At 42.8% G+C, this 10,219-nt stretch overlaps 1 long non-coding RNA gene across 1 annotated transcript; it reads right to left on the bottom strand.

Annotated features, from left to right (window-relative positions):
* Positions 1-388: 388 nt before the first annotated feature.
* LOC114706640 lies at positions 389-9,996 on the bottom strand. Its single transcript, XR_003736547.2, has 3 exons — positions 9,947-9,996; positions 795-1,917; positions 389-566 (listed from the first exon to the last, which is right to left on the bottom strand). It is a non-coding gene; the product is annotated as an uncharacterized LOC114706640 (long non-coding RNA).
* Positions 9,997-10,219: the final 223 nt, after the last annotated feature.

The raw sequence follows: 10,219 nt of genomic DNA on the forward strand, positions 1-10,219 counted from the left end.
GTGCGCTGTCCCCGATTCTCTGTCTCTATCTCTTCTCTCTCTCTCTCTCTCTCTCTCTCTCTCTCTCTCTCTCTCTCTCTCTCTCACACACACACACACACACACACACACACACACACACACACACCATGCACAATACACATATGCCCTGTAATGATAATAAAATTTTTTAAAAATAAAGTACTTGTTTTTTATTGTTTTTTAAAGAGAGAGGAAGAAAAGACATGCAGTAGGGTAGGTAGGTAGGATCTGGGAGGAATTTGGGGAGGGGGAAAGGTGACCAGAATACACTGTATAAAATTTTTTCAATTTAAATAAATAAAGTGCTTAATTACTGATCAAGTAATGTGGTGCATTCATACAGAGCCAAATAGAAAGGTAGAAACTGTCTTAGTTACTGTTTTATTGCTGTAAGAAGACACCATGATAAGGCAACTTATAACGAAGGCATAGAATTAGGGTTTTGCTTACAGGTGAGAAGGTGAGTCCATGAACTTCATGCAGGGAGCACAGCATCAGGCAGGCAGGCATAGTACTGGAGCAGTAGCTGAGAACTCACATTTGACCTAAAAGTTGCAGGCAGAGAGTGAGACTGGGTCTGGCCTGCACTTCTGTACACCTGAAAGCCCACCCACCATGACCCATCTCCTCCAACAAAGTCACATCTCTAATCCTTCCTAAACAGTTCCACTAGCTGGGGTCCAAGCATGCTCACATATGAGACTATGGGCCATTCTCAGTGAAACCACCATACTGACTCCTCCTCCCTTACAGAACTCAGCCTAGAAACTTACTTTCCTGTGTGTCCAGAGGTTTGTTCCCTAGGTAACTCCAGAGCCTACCAGGTTGACAGGCAATATTAACCATCACATATCCTCGCAGAAAGGATATGTCCTCAGGCTCTTGGGTGTTTCTTCTCAATCTCGCATGAAACTTGGATCTCTGCATAGTTTTAATCTGCATTAATTCTGTGATCACAAGCAAGCAGACCCTTCACTGAATGCTTGCCTCTGCCTTATGGATTTTCTTCTGGGCCCTTGCTCCTTTATCTCGCTGATTCTAAAACCACTTCATAAATCAGGGAAATCAGTCCTTTGACGAAATATGAGTTTATCAAGCCAATTAGTTACTTTTCACTCTCTGTGTTGATATAAAGTGTTCCTTAATGTAGCTTAATTTCTCTGTTTTTCCCCTCTGATGCCCTCTCTTCTTGAGTCGCGGTTTGAAAGAGCTTTCTTACTCTGAGTTTATAAACGGCTTTTCTCATGTTTTCTTCTGGGATGTTGGTGACATAGTTTTTGCTCCTCAGTCCTCGATCCATTTGGAATTTGTCCTGGTAGACAATCATAAGTTTGACGCTAACTTTATCATTTTTCCACATGGCCAACCAGTGACCCCAGCCACATTTATTGGACAGTTAATCATTTCTCTCACTGATTTTAGAGACACTCTTTTGGTACACTAATATCCCACGTGCATATTTGCTTCTATTTCTGGGCTTTCTATTATGGTTGATTGGCCTGTCTCGCTCTTCATGCATCAGTTCCTCATGGTTTCAATTACTGAGACTTTTAATATGTTTTAGTATCTGCTTGAATGAATCCACTGATATTACTCTTCTTTTCGGAGTTTTTCTTAATGTTTTTATTTCTTCATTTTTTTTCACATGAACTTTAGAATTCAGCTTGTCTGGGTTAAAAAAAAAACTGTTGGTATTTTATTGGGATCACATTAAATTTAGAAATGTACTTAGGGAGAATTGACAGCTTTACGGTGTTGAGTCTTCCTGGCCAAAAACATGGTCTTTCCATTTCTGCAGGTTTTCCTTTGTGTCTATGAGGAGTGTTTCAGCCTTTTCATTGCACAGGCCTTGCTCCAACGTGTAACTTCACTCTAAGCTGTGGATTGCCATTGCTCCTGTGAATGAAACGTGTTTTTCATTATATCTTCCAAAGTAGTAATATTTTTACACAAAAATAATTATTTCTTATTAACTTCGTTTAATCATCTCATTAAAACAAGCTTAATCTTGCTGATAGTTTTGCTGCATGTTCTTTAAGTTTTTTAAGTTTTCTTATGTTTTTAATGTGTATGTGTGGGTGTGAGGTGTAAAGTGTGTGTCTGTGTGTAATTTGTGCATCTGTGTGTACATGGTGTGGAGTGTGTGTGTGTGTGTGTGTGTGTGTGTGTGTGTAATTTGTGCATGTATGTGTGCACTGTGTGAAGTATGTGGGGGGAGGGTGTTGTGCATGTGTCTGTTCAATGCCTAGACAGGAGCCAGAAGAGGACATTGGGTCATTGGGTGTCTTCCTCTATCACTCTCTACATTTCCTTTTTTAAAGTGTGTGTGTGTGTGTGTGTGTGTGTGTGTGTGTGTGTGTGTGTGTGTGAGAGAGCTTATATGCAAATGCCCAGGAGGTCTAAAGAAGATGTCAGATCCCCTGGAGTTACAGGTGGTTGGGAGCCACTAGACATGATGTTGGGAAATAAACTGGGGTCCTCTTAAAGAGCAGCAAATGCTCTGGAACAGATGGACCATCTCTCAAGCCCCTCCACCTTATTTACTTATTTATTCGTTTATTTATTGAAGCAGTGTCTTTCAGTGAACCATCAATTCAGCTAGGGTGCCCTGGCAGTGAGCCCCCACCCTAGTGCTGTGGTGCAGGCACATGCAGTCAGGCCTCACTTTACACACTGAGTCTCAGCATTAAAAACCAGGTCCTCGCGTTGCAGAGACAGCCCCTCCCTCACTGAGTCATCTTCCAAGCCCACGTTCTTCAGTTGGTCTAGGCACACGCTCACCTGTAAACTCCACATCTTCCCTCCTAGTTTTCCTTCTTCTGATGTTTTTCTTTTGTCTAATTGCTCCCTTTAGCAGTATAGAGGCATCTCAAAACATAACACAGTTCCTTGATAAAATTCTAAACCCACTGAGCACAAACCAGATGGACAGGCGAGTACACTTGGTTATAGATACTATTTAATTCTTAGAAAGCCTGATCTCCATATCCTCATGCAGCCATTGGCAGCAGCCTGCCCTCAGGACCCTGGGCTCTGATGAGGCATGCTCAGTAAGTGCCCTGGAACATTCCTGGACCAATCAGGCTCTGATGTGGCATGCTCAGTGTGTTCACTATCAAGATGCTTTTCATTTCAACTTCAAGTTGTCTTCCATCAAAAGCCACCATCCTTGCTGCTGTTGCTCGTTTTAATTTTCAGGTAGGGACCCTCTTTGTCTTCTGATGTCATGGTTATTTCCTAAATTTGTCATCAGAGAATGTAATGCACACTACTTTTCACATTTTGTGATTTATCAAGACTTTCTAGATGGTCTTAATTTTTTAATTTTATTTTAGTGTGTGTGTGTGTGTGTGTGTGTGTGTGTGTGTGTGTGTGTGTGTGTGTACAGGTGCCTGCTCTGGTATGTCCATGGATGTCAGAGGAGTTGGTTTTCTTCTTCCACTGGGAACTCTGGGAATCAAGCTCAGGTCCTGAAGTTTTCATGGCAAGTGCTTTTACCACTGAGCCACCTTGCCAGCCATAACATTAATTTCCATGAATTTCTTTTTACAGGTAGCTGTTTTTAAGAAGTAGATTGTCCATTTTAGAACAGAGATTTCAATGTTTAGGCTTTTCTACCTTCAATTCTTTCTTACCCATTTGTCTTCTAGTATACTGGTTGCTAATCCAGGCAGTCTGTCCATGAACACTAGTTTATCTGTAGCTCGTTTCCCATGTATCTCCAATGGTTTCAATTTTGTGGAGGACAATGCTGTGCTGTTTTGTGCATAAATGGGCAGTGGCCTCTGCTGTGTAGTATACACAAGCCTGTGTGATTCCTTCCACATCTACCTGTATGACCTCTAGAACAGCAGAAATGGTGGATATATCACTTCCAAGATTGGGTGACATAAAGCACCACAGCTTTCACTATGAGCTGCCTCCCACCACCACCTGCTTTCCCTCCCATCAGATAAGTAAGCACTGATGAGAATATGTCAGTCTCAGTGAAGTCTTAGTTTCCTGTAGCCCTGAGCCAGGAGCTTCCTTAAAACCCCTGAGCAAGCAGCAATCCCAAAGCTAGGCTGCCGCCTGCAAGAATCCTAATCCAAACCAACAAAGGTTCCTTGTCCAAAGCTGCTAAATCCGAGGGCAATTTGACAGACAGCTCTAGATAACTCATAAATACGTCCATTGCAGTTACAGTCTTCATCGCATGTGCCTGTCTCTGGCTCATTTGATGCTTCTGCACAGAAGTCCTCCTTGTCGGCTGATGGCCCTTTGTGCCTTCTGCTGGGACTGATGGACTCCTGCCAGAACTTATATTTCAACCTATGTGAGTGGCTTTTCTCTAGTCCTGTCTCTGTTGGGCTGCACGGGATTTTGTCCCCTTTTGCTTAATGCATGGCTTTAGTCTTTGCACATTTACTGATATGAATGATGTGCTTGACCTTGGTTGCTGCATGTCTTTCAGCCTTGCAGTTATTTTCTGTTCTTCAGCCCTCTGCTTTGCTAATTTTGTGGAATTGTTTGATAGAAAGTTGTGGTTTTGTTTTGTTGTTATATTTATCAACTTCATGTGACTTTGTTATGGAGACAGCCTCATTAGTCCCCTCCAGCAAGCAATAAAGCCCTGTGCATCTTTCCTTCCCCTACTTTCAGATTTTGTCATATTACCTTTTTGCTCCTAACTCTCAGCTGTTAGAAAAGCAGCATCTGAGATGGGGAAGACAGAAAAAAAAATAGGCATTATATTTGTCTTAGTTGGGGTTCCTATGGCTGTACTAAAACACCATGGCCAAGAGCACTGGGGAGAAAGGGTTTATATTACCTCTTAGTCCATCACTGAGGAAGTCGGGGCAGGAACCTGGAAACAGTAACTGATGTAGAGGCCATGCAGGAACACCGCTTACTGGCTTGCTACTCAGCCTGCTCTCTTACACAGCTCAGGCCCACAACTCAGGCTAGGGGTGGCACCACCCAGCCACAGTGAACTGGGACCTCCCACATAATCATAATTCAAGACAATACAGCCTAGGCGGGTGAAAGACACCCACAGGCCAACCTGGGTCCTCATAGTCTGGGCTGGGTGAAGACATCCACGGGCCCACCCAGCACCTTGCAGTGCTGAGCAGGTAAGTACCATTATGATGAGCAAATGCATGGTGGAGAAATGAGAGAGAAAGAGAAACAGAATGGTTCATATGCTATGGAAAGAGGCAGAACTGAAGAAGTGAAGGTGGTGAGGAATAGGCTGATATGGGTGGCCTTCTTGCCACCTAGGGCCAGGGTGACATCCAGGCCCAGGTTGCTGGGTCTGTGGGCCACATCTGGGTCTGTGGCTCTATCGCAGCCGGGGTCTGTGTTGGCATCCATAACCCATGCTGCCACCAAAGGCCACAAGGACCCCCAGGGTCTGGGCTGCCACCTGTGGCCATGTTGGTATCTGAGGCTGTGCCACCACTATGGCCATGCTGATCTGAGTGGTCTGTGCTGCCGCCAAGGGGCATGATGTATCTGAGCCTGAGATGCTGCCAAGGGCCATGTCTGGGTCCATGGCCCTATAGCAACCAGTGTCTGTGTTAATGTCCATGGCTTCAGAAATCACTGAAAGCTGTACAGATACCCAGGGTCTGGTCAGCCACCTAAGGCTATGCTGGTGTCCAAGAGCCATGCTGCTGCTGGGACCATGGTGACATCCGGACCCAGGCTGCTATCGAGGACCATGTCTGGGTCCATAGTCCTACTGCAGCTAGGCTCTGTGTTAATGTCCATGTCCCATGTTGCACCAAAGGCTGCATGGATGCCCAGGGTCTAGGCCACAACCTGTAGTCATGTTGGTGTCCGACGGCTGTGACGCCATTGGGACCATGCCGATCTGAGTGCCCTGCACTGCCACCAAGGGCCTTGATGACATCTGGGCCAAGCTGTTGTGTCTGAGTCCATGGCCCCGCAGCAGCCAAGGTCTAAGTTGTTGTCCATGGCTCCTGTTACCACTGAGGGTTGTGCAGATGCATGGGGTCTAGTCAGCCACCTGAAACGATGTTGGTGTCCAAGCGCCATGCTGCCATCAGGGCCATACTGATCTGAGTGGCCTGTCCTGCCACCGGGGACATAGTGACTTGCCAACAGCCATGTCTAGGTCCATAGCCTGTTGCGCTGGGTTCTGTGTTGATGTCCATGGCCCATGTTACCACAGGGGGCCTAGGAACCATGTGTGTTGAAATCTGAGGACTGTGCTAAGCCAGTCCTGCCCTGGGTAGCTGACCTTGCCCCTTGCTAGACACTGCAGCAGGAGAGCTTGTTCAGCCCCTCATAGGAGATCTGCCACCCCCACCCTGCCCCGATTGTACTTGAGAGAGATGGCCCCACCCCTCACCACTGGCATGGGAGAGCTGGCCCCAATAGCTTTGGCAAGCTGGCTCTGCCCCTTGCCTGAGGAGGGCAGTCCCCAGCAGCCCTGACTGACCAGCTCAGCTACCACCCGGGCCCACATCCTGGGCCTTGGGTTGGCCCACCCTAACATCTACCCAGTGTATGACCTGCTGGCGCACACAAAGGGAGTAGTCCTGAAGGACAATAGTCAGAGGATCTCTATGACTCAGGGCAACAGCAGAATACCCAAGAGGAGTTTTGGTGAGGGCCCAGCTATGATGGTGTGCCAGAGGCCAGAGGTCTTGAACCAGACCAATGACTCACTGCAGTGAACATTTGTGGGTAAGGCTGATTGGAAAAGGGGTATACTGCATGACACATCACAGCTCTCAATGTCACTAGGATGAATGAAGAGGTGTTGGAGAGCCAGGAAAGACAGAGGAACAAGGTGGGTTTTTGTTTGTTTTGTTTTTAATTAATTTGATAGGGTGTTTTTTGTTTTTTGTTTTTTGTTGTTGTTGTTTTGGAGGAGACACTGCAAGTGTGGGAGAGAATATGAAGGAACTGGGAGGTGAGCAGGCCTGGGATGCATAAAGTGAAATTCCCGAAGAATCATTAAAGATTTATGTTGTCAAGATAATACCCCATAGACCTGCCTACAGGCCAGTATTATGGAAGCATTTCCTCAGCTAAGATTACCTCTTCCCAGATATGTCTAGATTTGTGTCATGTTGACCAAAACCAACCAGTACAGGGTTTGTCAGGGTTCTCCAGAGGAACAGAACTGACAGAACAAATGAATATTACAGAGAGGATTGGCTAGATTGTCTTACACAATATGGGCTGGTGAGTTCAAAAATGGTTATCTGTACCCTAGAGAGGTTGTAAACCAAGTAGCTTGCTCAGTGCACAAGGCTGGGGGCCTCTGCTGTCCCAATCTGGCACTGAGGCCTGGAACATTCCTGGGGAACCACTGGTATTCAGTCCATGTTGGAAGGCTGAAGAGCTGTGTTCTGATAGCAGTGAAGGATGGCAGAAGCAGCAACATAGTAGATGCATCCACTAGCAGGGAGTAAAAGCAGGCAGGCAAAAGCAACCCTCTGTTTTCCTTAGACCTCTTGGTGTCTGGGTCTCCACAGAAAAGTACTGCCTGCTCTAGCATAGTCTCCTCTTTCAGCTAATCCCTCCAGGAAATACTTTCACAGACCCACCAGAGGTATGTCTCTTATTTGGCCTTAGATCCTATCAATTTGACAAGCAAGATGAATCAACATGGGCATACGCTTCAATTACCCTGTCAGTTTAAAATATGTTTTATTTTCAGTTAACATGAGACAAAAAGCAAATGTTCCACCTCTCACAGTTTATATTAGATGTATCAATCGTATAATTTAGAGCACTATTTATTTCTTCTTTAATATAATCATGCTGCTTTTAGATTCATGGTGGGTGGTTTTTCCTCCATTTTCCTAATTAACCATAGATTTATAGACCAAGAATCATACGTGTTCATCTGTGCTTGCCTATACCTTTTATAACTGAAGGTCTGAGGACAGTTGGACTGGGTATAAAAATCCCCAGTTCTTGATCTTTCTGTGAGGGACTTATAAAATGTACAATAGTGTTGGAAGTTTATCTGAATAAATCTAAGTCTATGCTTTTCTTCCTCATATACATGACCTAAAATTACCTGAGCTAGCAAAAGATTCTTTTCTTAATATTTAAATAAATATGTAGACTCAAGACTACTTTACCTCCTAAAGTCTTCATGAGTTTAGCCCTTCATTATTTGCTGTGTACTGTTGTTTAGTTAGCTGCTTGAGGGAATCCAAAGTGCGCAAAATGGATCTTCATTGCTTATTTTCTATATTAATTATTTTCTCTCAAATACTGCTTTAAGGTGTCTTTCTGTTTCATTCTGTGAGCTTGTCTTGTTTTTATTCTTTAGATCATTTGCTGTGTTTCCCTCAAGGCGCATTTTCTCCTTTATACTGTTTCTACAGGTGAAGCTGTCTTCACCTCTGGGCAATTTCTTTTTCTAACTCTTTCTTGAATCCTGCAAGTTCTTGTATTATTATTCTTGTGATCCTTGGGATCTTTGCTTTACTACTTAAAGAGGCAATGGCTTCAGAAAATTGTTGTAAATTTATGATAAAATATTTGGTCCCAATTTTCATATGCTGTGTGGAAGCTTTTCTCTGAGGGGGAGTCTGAGTAGCAGTAAACCTCTGAACATAGTCTTCCTTCTTTCTTTTCTTTGCATACAAGACTAGCTTTGTGTTGCTGTGTTTCTTATAACATCTTTGGAGCTGTTAGAGCCTGATTATTATGCCTGATAAAAACACTAAAGATCCTAGCTAGCCCTCAATAAGTTTGGATCCAGTTTCCTCAGCTTTGAATTGACAGACAGAAGGATTCTCTGGCAGGAAAACATGGAGTTCAGATTTTGCTGTTTCCAAGCGAGGTCTCTTCTCTGCTGCCATAGGAACACACCACTCTGCAAATGAGTTCTCCTTGAGGATCTTTTAGAGATCTGTATCCTCAGCTTTTCTCAAACAGATCTAGTCCAGGAGGCTCCTTTCTTTAGCCCGTGTAACTCTGGTTACTGTACAAGTTTTGGAAATGGGAGGTGGAGTTCTCACATCCTTTTGTGTAGTAAGCTTTCTTGTTAGAATATCTTTGGACTACCAGGCCCCAAATAATGACATGGAGACTTATTATTAATTATGAAAGCTTGGCTTTCAGCTTAGGCTTGTTTTCAACTAGTTCTTATAACTTAATTAATCATATTTTTTAATCTACATTCTGTCATATGACTCAGTTACCTCTCCTCAGCATGGCATATCCGACTTGCTCCAAGTCTGCTGGTGATTCCTAGATTCCTAGGATTCCTCCTCCTCTTCCTCTCTCTCACTGGGAATCTCACCTAATCTCTCCTGCCTAGCTATTGGCCGTTCAGCTCTTTTTTTAAACCAATCAGAAGGCACCTTGACAAAGACACATCTTCACAGTGTAAAAAAAAAAAAAAAAGAAAAAGAAAAAGAAAAAGATTATCCTACAACAATTTTGCCTTTAGAAAGGATATTTTCCAGGTTTTCTCATCAAAGGACGTTGACTCTCAGGGTCTTTGTCTTAATTGCCTCCTCTTCACTTCCTTCCTATTTCAGCTCCTTTGGACTATTCCTACACATGTTAGCAGTCTTAGTAATAACTACACTATGGTTTTCTCAAATATGGTGTCTTTTTTCTTTCCATTTTCATCTTTCTTTTTTTATTTATAATGTTATTGTTGATATTTGAGGGTAATTTTTAAGAGGAGGGAAAAACATATTGGTTTACACAACCATAAGTATTCACAATACCTTAATTATTAAGATTTTTTAAGTAAATCATATGTTTTGCCAGGACAAATCTAAGTATCTTGTTCGTTTTCTTCAAATGTTTTTGAACTATTATTGAATCTTAATTATTCCATATAAATTTTAGGATACCCACACATGTATACACACACACACTGGGATTTCAATTTTAATTCCAACAAATGTATCATTAATTTGAAGAAAACCCGTACCTCATGGCATTGATTTCTCCCACTTCTTCATTTATTTGGATCTTCTGTAATACACAAAAAAACAATTTTTCATTTTTTTTTGGAAGGTCTCTAATTTGGTTAGTTTTATTACCAAGTAACTTGCGTTTTCTGTTCATATTATAAATACTAATTTTTTTTATTTTTAACACTTTTGTGGTATGTAGAAATACAGTTGATTTCTAACATATTTATAGTATATATTTCTAATATTTAGTATATACCTTATCTAATATAATATAATATTATATAATG

Source organism: Peromyscus leucopus, chromosome 2 (assembly GCF_004664715.2).
Source record: "Peromyscus leucopus breed LL Stock chromosome 2, UCI_PerLeu_2.1, whole genome shotgun sequence".
NCBI lineage: Eukaryota > Metazoa > Chordata > Mammalia > Rodentia > Cricetidae > Peromyscus > Peromyscus leucopus.